The following is a 9751-nucleotide window of genomic DNA, read 5'->3' as shown; positions in this document are numbered from 1 at the left end:
TATGACAAATGCTACATGGTTTGTATTCTATCCCCCCCCCCCCATTTTGCCATGCTGGTAGTATCTATTGTCAAATGCTTCAGGAGTGTAGCAGTGTGTAAATAAGAGGATGTTCTATTTCCCTGGAAATGACTGAAGCAGTGACCTAGCAGCTCCCTACAGAGCAGGAATGGGAAAACTGTGGCCCTCTTGGATGTTGCTGGACCCCAGTTCCCATCAGCCCCAGCTGACATTTGCCAATGGTCAGGTGTGATGGGAGTTATAGTTGAATGTCATCTGGAGGGTCATGGGTTACCCATGTCAGCTGAAGATGACATTGGGCAATATCTGCAAACTATCCAGAACGGTTACTGAAAATTGAGGAATAACCCCATCCTTCTAGAAAGTTATGGTGTTCCAAAAAATGCAAATACCCACATGGAATCATAATATATGGCACCAAATATTTTGAGTTCTTCAGGACTCTTCATCAACTAGAAGTTGAGCAAAAGTGAGGGGAGGGGTTTGCAGAAAAACCTGGCCATGTCATTCTTGTGATGAACCTTGTTCCAAACACTATTCAGGTTGTGTCTGGTAGTTATTCAGTTTTGTCTCCAGCACTAATTAGAATACACAAGTTTTTAGTGAGGCTGGATATTATTTTTAGGCAGTGAATGAGGTAAAGTGTAAATAGAAGCTAACGATGATATTGGTACAGAAAAGCACGAGTAGTTCAAAGTGGTATTAGAACAAATAACTCATCTTGCTGGATGGATATCACATTAAATCACTCAGGCAACGGGACCATGATGCAAATTTCCATAAAATCTGCATGTGCTAATCTATATTTATAGATGCAACTTGAGGTCTCTGAGCAAATTAAGATGGTGTCTGAATAGGACCTTATCAATGCTGTGCTTTACAGCATGCCCAGCAGCCCTGTACACAAAGTAATACATTTTTATTTTATTTTATATGGAAAAACAGGCAGGAGATCCAGGGCTCAGTGCGAAAGGTCTGGTGCTCAAGACCCCTAGGTAACCTTCTAACACTTCCCTGTCCCCATTCTCTGACACACATGCGCTCTCTCTCTCTCTCTCTCTCTCTCTCTCTCTCACACACACACACACACACACACACACACACACAGAGAATGACAAAAAAAATGGTCTTGCCAGAGGATCATTTGCATGCAGAACCAAATTTGCATTTCTCCAAGGCAAGTAGTGTGGGAACTGAAGGAGCAGTGAGTCAGGCTCTGCTGCGGTGTGGGACTCCACACTGGCTGCTGTGTGAAAAGACAACATGCCCTCCTTTGGCAAGTGTCACTGTTGGTTTCACCTGGCTGGGTGTGTATGCCTGGGAACAACTGGAGGAGAATAACCTATGGCTAAGGGGTGTGGGATGGACAAGGGCAGGCTGCCCCATATATGACCCTCTTCTGATGGGAGTTGGAAAGGCAAGGCCAGAGAGATTGAAGTCCCACAACAATGTCTTTTGATTGAGTGTGGCAGTTCTCACTGCTGTGCGTATTTCACACGATTGTACAGGAACGACAGCACAGCCTGACACATGGCAAAAGTTAGGAAGCATTTCCATCGTGGCAGGACTCTGGGATGGAAATCCAGGGCCCCACGCAGCAGAATGAGTAGGAGGGTCCCCAAACACAGCAGGCTGACATACAACATTTTGACGGAAGTGCAGAACTATCCATTGCCATTTAAAGCTCCCTCCCTCCCATTTAACTTAATGAAGTCCAGGGTTACCTAACCTTACCACAGATCGTTCCTCTTCTTGATTTAGGGTAGGAATCCTTTTAAGTTGTCTAACTTACACATGAGTATTAACTATGGCAGCTTTTGACAGTTCATGCTGCACTAAAAATGGCTTCCCCAGGCAAAGAATAAATATTATTTACATGCCCACTCTCCTCTGCATGTGTGCTCAGACAGGTTCTTGCAATGTGCATGTGCGGTAGAACTTGGTGGCCCTTTTCTTTGGCGAGGAAAACCCACTCAAAATGCAGGAGCCATATTGTCTCCACCTGGGTCGTAAGTGAGTCCTAGTTACTCACCTGATAATTGTGCAATTATCACACAACAGCTTGATTGTCGCTGTTGAGGTGGTGTAGGGCTGATGTCCCCAGCACTTATACATGTGTCAGCCTTTGCATAGGACTACCCTGCAATTTAAAAAAATCCTCTGTGGATGATCATTACAACATCATGTGTTTACCTTTTGTCAGGATGCTGTCAGCGGCTCCCAGCAAGTATAAAGACAAGAAAAAGTTTCTTGCTGTCCTTTTTTATTTCATTATTACAGAGAGAGGCTCTAGAACCCGAGTGAATCTCCACCCCCTGTCTCTCCCACTTCCTCATTCGTCCCTTCTACGGGTGCTGCTATGTGACCTCTGTCTTTGAGCACTTTGCTCTCCTACTTTTACAGCTCACTGGGTTCTGGGAGATGGGTCTGGAATGCTTTCTAAAGACACCGTGTCAGCCACGACTTTCCCCCTCATCTGCCTCTGAGCTGTGACCTGCAAACCACTGTTGTAAATCTATACTGTCTTCCTCTTCATCCGGATAGGGAGGCACCACTGGATGGGGTCTCCACCACTCCTCCTCTGCCTAGTCCCTGACACCTTTATAGCTAGGACTCCAAACAAGGAATTGGGGGAGGGGTGTTGACCGTATGTGAGAAACTGGTGTGCTCAGAAAGAGTAGGTTTCTTGCGTTTTTCTCACCTGTTTACCTGTGTGAACAACCTTTCTTCTCATTTATTGAAATTAGTTCCCCATGACTAGATAGCTGCTATAAAACCACATGAAATATTGCAGTTGCATCGCAGCACGTGGGAACTTAGCTGACTTCTCTCCACAAGTACCTTCTCTCTCTTTTTGCCTTCCTGCTGTGGGAAGCCTTCTCAAGAATATCCCTCTTTAACTTGTGGGCGGGGAAGGTGTTTATCCCTTCGATTGTGAATTAAGGGATTACCTGAACGAACCGCACCCTCAGCCTGGGCAGCTTCCTATACAGATTCGACAGGGGCAGCTGTGGTATCCTTTTGCAAAAGAATAAAAATGAATAATGGGGCAGGAAGAGTCTTTTGGCACCTCAGAGACTAAGCTTGTGCCACAACACATGTGTTGGTCTTTACGAGACTGCTGTGAGGAGCGTATGAGGGAATGCTTGAGTACTAACATTTTAAGCCCTGAACGGTTTGGGGCCAGGGATGCATGAATCCACCAATTTTGTTTTGATTTCTCATTTTCCCAAACTTTTAATTCTCCACATTTCCACATCAGTTTTTTATTTTTATTTTTTAAAGTCCTCATAAAAAACTACCACCTTTTAAGTAAAAAATTCTCCTTATATGCACATTGCTTGTAAGCAGTTTTTGCTAATGTAATGCACTTTATATGTTATTGTCACTGATACTTTATGCACACTTTTTATAATATATACATTTCTATACACATTCTCTGTTGGAGAACCGAGTCACAAAATGTAGAGAAGTGCAAATTTCCTGTTTCAGTTTGCATATTGTTGTGAAATTAGGTAGGTTCACATTAAAATGCTACCCAAAATGAATTTATCTTCCATTGTTGTGAAATTAGGTAGGTTCACATTAAAATGCTACCCAAAATGAATTTATCTTCCATCACTAGAGTCAGGTAAGAGCAGTGGATAGGGATGGGCAAATGAGTCCGACTTGGTTTCTTTCAGTTCTCCGCATCAAGTTGCATTTTTTAAAAAAGCCCTCATGAACATTCTTCAGCATTTAAGTATGAATTTCTCCTAGTATGCAATCATGTCTGATATATACATCTATTACAAAACAATTTTGCCTAAAATAATGCATTTGTGTATGTTAATTTCACTCATATATGCATTTTCATGAGGACTTTCACTTGGTGTCAACATTTCTGTACACATTACTTGGCTGGAGAACTACATCACAAGATTCAGAGAAACTGCAAATTTTGAAGGATGATTATGTTTCAGTTCATGTCTTGTTTTGGAAATTATGACTGAATCTTTAAATTCAAACTGAATAGAATTTCTTCCTCTTCAATAGGAGTGAATATTCTGAGCAAGTGCCTGGAGTCAACAATGGGCAAAATGAGGGCTGATAAATGGAAGGTCAAACTAGACAAGACAAAAATACTCTGGAAAGATGTTTTACTAGATAAGGGTGATCACGTTGTTCTGGATGCGGTTGTATGCCACTCCATAAAAGGCAGGTTTGCAGCATGAGACTGCTTCTAGATCCAGATTTACTTCCATAGATTAATTTTGGCTGCTTTTTCAAAGTTGTGATATTGAAAATACGTAGCCCTAATGTGAATAAATTCTAACGTGTGTCACCTTAGTCATTTTTCCAACAGCCAAGCAGTCTTGCTTTTCTTAGGCCACTGCTACAATGTGGAGATTTAATAAGAGAATTGTACTGAAGTAAAACAAGATGTATCTCCATTACAGTAGTACCTTGGGTTACATACGCTTCAGGTTAAATATGCTTCAGGTTACAGACTCCGCTAACCCAGAAATATTACCTTGGGTTAAGAACTTTGCTTCAGGATGAGAACAGAAATCGTGCAGCGGTGGCGCAGTGGCAGCAGGAGGCCCCATTAGCTTAAAGTGGCGCTTCAGGTTAAGAACAGTTTCAGGTTAAGAACAGACCTCCGGAACGAATTAAGTACTTAACCTGAGGTACCACAGTTGCTGGTCTTGTGAGTGGCTGAGTTTTTGACACAGCAAGTCAACATGTGAGCCATGGGCATAGCCAAGGCGGGGGGACACAGGGGGGGCAGCTGCCCCCCAAATTAAAAAAAATATCAATAAAAATACTTAACTAACTAAGGTTCTGCCCCCCCCCGAGCTGGACAAGTGCCTATGTGCTTAGAATAGAATAGAATAGAATAGAATAGAATAGAATAGATTCTTTATTGTCATTACACAAGTGCAACATTGCACAAGTGCAACGAAATTGGATGCCATCCCTTAAAAACAACAAAAGCAAAACAACAACAACAACCAAACAAACCACATTCCAGCCACACCCACACCAACACCCATCAAACTCCCAGGTCACACTATCGAGTTACAGCATTCAAAAAGGCCACAGCTCTTGGATAGAAACTGTTTTTCAGTCTATTTGTCCTTGACTTGATGTTTCTATATCTCCTGCCAGAAGGCAGTAGTGCAAACAGACTGTGTCCCGGGTGAGATGAATCCTGCAGGATGTTGTTTGCTTTCCTAAGACAACGGGAACCGTACAGTTCTTCCAAAGATGGGAGAGGATGACCAATAATCCTTTGGGCTGTGGTTATGACCTTCTGGAGCACCTTCCTCTCCCTAGCTGTACAACTGGAGAGCCAAGCACAAATACAGTATGTAAGAATGCTCTCTATGGAGCCTCGGTAGAAGGACACCAGCAGTCTCTCACTCAGATTGTTCTTCTTTAAAAGTCTGAGGAAATAAATTCTCTGCTGGGCCTTCTTCACCAGAGCAGTGGTATTTGCGCTCCAAGTCATGCCCTGATCGATAGTTACTCCCAAAAACCTGAATTCCGCCACCCTCTCCACCCGTTCCCCGTTGATATACAAGGACTGAATGTCCGCCTTTTTTCCCCTGTAATCCACCACCAATTCCTTGGTCTTAGCCGTATTAAGAGCCAGATTGTTCTCTCCACACCAAACACAGAGCCGCTCCACCTCGTCCCGATAGGCGGACTCATCCCCTCCTGAAATGAGCCCTACCACCGTAGTGTCATCAGCAAACTTGATGATTTTGTTGCTGGAATAGATGGCTGTACAGTCATACGTATAGAGAGCATAGAGCAGGGGACTCAACACACAACCCTGTGGTGAGCCGGTGTTAAGGCTAAGGGCTGTGGACATATGTGACCCTACTCTAACCCTCTGAGAACGTTCTGACAAAAAATCCAAAACCCAGAGACAGGTGGAGTTGGAGAGTCCAATCGCCTCTAGCTTGGACACCAGTCTATGGGGGAGGATAGTGTTAAAAGCAGAGCTAAAATCCACAAACAGCAGCCTCACATAACTCCCCGGCTGCTCCAGATGGGACAGAGCAGCATGGAGAGTGGTGGTGATAGCGTCTTCTGTGGATCTATTTGCCCTGTATGCAAACTGGTAGTTGTCAAAAGTTGATGGAAGACAGGAAATAATGTGACGGCGCACCAGTTTCTCAAAACACTTCATGATGATTGGAGTCAGTGCAACTGGTCTGTAGTCATTCAAACTACTGATTGTGGATTTTTTAGGCAGAGGGACAATAGTTGACGACTTCAGGCAGGGTGGGACAATAGACTGGTGTAAGGACTTATTGAAGATCTTAGTAAAGACCCTCGCCAGCTGATCCGCACAGCCCTTCAACACCTTTCCAGTGATGCCATCAGGTCCAGCCGCCTTCCTCGGATTCGCCATCCTCAATACCTGTCTCACCTCATGCTCCTCTACCGTGAATGAGGGGCCCCTATGGGCTGGTGGCTGTAATACCGGCGTCTCAGGTGGCTCCTTCTCGAAGCGAGCAAAGAAGAGGTTAAGCTCCTCCGCCAGCAAAGGGTCACCGTCGACAGCACCAAGGTTAGGTTTGTAGTTGGTAATATGCTGAATCCCCTGCCACATCTGTCTTGTGTTGTTGCTCCTTAAATTATCCTCAATCCTCAGCCTATAATCCAATTTTGCCCGTCGAATACCCCTCTTCAAGTTTGCTCTTGCCACACTGTAAAGCTGCACCTCGCCTGACCTGAAAGCCCTGTTCCTTTCCCGCAACAGGCACTGGACCTCTCTATTCATCCAGGGTTTCTGATTGGGGTAAAACCGGATGGATTTATTTACTGTGACAGTGTCTGTGCAGTGATTGATATAGCACAGAACTGCCGCCTATGTGCTTAGGTTACTCACCTTGCAGGAGGCAACTGCAAGGGCTTCAACATGACTATTCCATGTTGCTCTTTAACCTTCATTATGATAGAGAGAGGCAATGAATGAGCTTTGTAAGAGCACATGGCAAAAGTTAGGAAGCTGTTCCATTATGGCACGTAAATATTGAAGCTGGTTTAAAAGTTCTTAGCTAAGAAAGGCACCTCTTTGTATATACAAGGGAGAACCCATAGTAACATATCAGCATGGTCCTACTACTAGGCTGTTGCCCCTCACAACTTCTGGCATACATAAACCCCCCTATAAACAGCTTTTATGACAGCATATGGCAGATGGAGCATCAGATGATAATAAATGGGAGGCGCTTCTAATCTATCTTTTTCCATTTCGAGCAGGAAGCTGAGATGAGGAAAGCATTTATTGGGACTCGCCTTGTCCTCAATCTGGCAAAATCCCAAATGGATCTGTCATTATCGGTTATAGAGCCAGGTGGAATTGGGTGACATTTCAAGTTTGTGTAATTAAGTGAGTCAAATTAGATATGATAATAGTTGGACTTGTCTTTAAAATCAACAAACTATTCTTAGGACATTTCCCCCAACTCTTCTGTATCACAGAGGTTGCAGTCCTAGGGTCTTTACCTAGGAGTAAGCCCTACTGAAAACTGCAGGACTTATTTACAAGTAAACATGGATCGGACTGACCTGCATGTTGAGCAAGGCCTGCAGATGGTGATAATGCTTCAGATGGAGAGACAATTGTCTCTTCAGTGCTTGAATTGTGATTCCTTTAATTTTTCATTTTCTTTTGTGCATCCAGTCACATTATGTCCCATAATGTAGAGATGGGGAACTTTTGCTGCAGCTCCAACCAAGCATACTATACTACATAATATGCTATACTATACTAAACTATACCACAGTCCTCCTCATCCTGGAGTCCTCCGTATGTTGTTGGACTCCTAATGCCTATCAGCCCCAGCTAACATAGTCAATGGTCAGGGATGATGGAAGTTGTAGTACAAGACATCTGGAGGGCTCTAAATTGGAGAAGGCTGTACATATAGGATAATATATCATAATCCCTGGTCACTGGCCATGCTGGGAGTTGGAGATCAACAGCATTTAGAAGCCACAGGTGCATCAACACTACAGACCTATGGGGGAGAGAGCAGCCAGTGGTAATAAATGGAAATGGAAATGGACCCTACTCTAGTTATTGCAATTTCCACCATGGATCTAAGAGAAAGAAAACATTTTCTGAGACTTTGCTTTGGCAAAATCTTACATGACACAGTCATTGAAACCTTTTTCTTTTAATGTAAACTGTTCTGATTTGCAACCAGCTCTGGGAAATAATGAAAGCCTTCAAATGAAGATTTAGGCCGGATATTTTAGCAGTGACCATACAGACTACACAACATGCACATGAGCTAGCAAAGCAAACCCTAGTGCCAGATCTCTCTCTTCAACTACTCTAGCAATAATATTACTGGATCGAATAACATCCACAACACTATTAGTCGCCTGCTATATATGCTGCCAACAGTGCCTATCTTCATGTTATATAAGCCAAACAGGATGATTTGAGCATTAGGGAATGAATTAACATAAAGTAGACATAAAAATGAAAACATCAAGTAATTAGGAGATCATTTCAGTCTCTTTGGATATTGCACCTCCGACTTTAAGGGCACTAAATTATAAAGTAATCTGTGGATTGTTGGACTGAGAAGCTGCAGAACTAGAATCTATTAATAACATATGCTTATGGGAGATTGACTCACTAAATTGTCCTGCATTTGCTGTTGGAGCAGATTAAAACAGATCAATGGCTTTCATATAAGCTTCCAACATTTCACAAGCAAAAACAGAGACATACATGTAACACCTTATTTCTCATACCAAGGATCACTATGCTTTTACATATTTCAGAAGAGTCTCTTCCAGCTTCAGTCTGCTACATTCATTTACTCTCCAATTGCCAGTCTTCCACCAGTTTAAAAGCCAGTAGGGTGTTTTGCTCTTTTGGTTAAAGATTATTATAAACAGATTTGACTAGCAATATCTTCCCAACAATTCAACATATAAATCTGTATCTACAGTATGTGCCATGGAGCATTGCATGGTGCCTTAGCAGTCGTGCATATGTATTGAAACTGGAAGTGTTGCATCTACTTTCCATGTTCCATGTCTGAGGGAGGAAGCTGAACCCCAAAGAATGAGGACCCTCACAAGATGACACAAAGCAAAGCAGACATAGGGATTTATTGGACACATGGACAAGACAATAAGGACTGTTCCTGGTAGATAAGAACAGCTGGAAGGGATGAAAGAGGAGGAGGAGGAGAAGGACATATGTGGACTATAATTTAGAAGATCAAAGTTTAGTTCCCAACTTTGCCTGAAGTCTATGTGTGACCCAAAGGTAGATTTCTCAGAAAACCATAAAACAAAAAGTGACATCCCTCACTAGCTTTCCCAAGCAACTTGGGGCTCATCCACACCTCCATTTGCCTGCCTGCTTTCCCCCCGGGAAACTCATGGCTTACTGTTAAATCAGACCAAACGACATTCAGGTTTTTCAACAATTGCCTTTTGTTCCAATTCAGTGGTAAACAATGTGCTTTTCAGGGGAAAGCTGTGGGGCAAACACAGAACTGCTTGGACATGTGCTGTCTAGGTACATGATAAGCAGAAGTGTGGAGGAGCCTTTGGTTTGCATTAAGGTATTCCACACCAAAGGGGCCTAAAAATTGGGGAAGGGTCATAGCTTAGTGGAAGAGCAACGGTTTTGCATGCAGAAGGTCCCAGGTTCAATCCCCAACATCTCCCGCTTGGACTAGGAATGTCCCCTGTCTGAAAC

The sequence above is a fragment of the Podarcis muralis genome, chromosome 5, assembly GCF_964188315.1.
Source record: "Podarcis muralis chromosome 5, rPodMur119.hap1.1, whole genome shotgun sequence".
Classification (NCBI taxonomy): Eukaryota; Metazoa; Chordata; class Lepidosauria; order Squamata; family Lacertidae; genus Podarcis; species Podarcis muralis.
The sequence above is the reverse complement of the archived record's forward strand: the minus strand, read 5'-3'. Positions refer to the sequence as shown.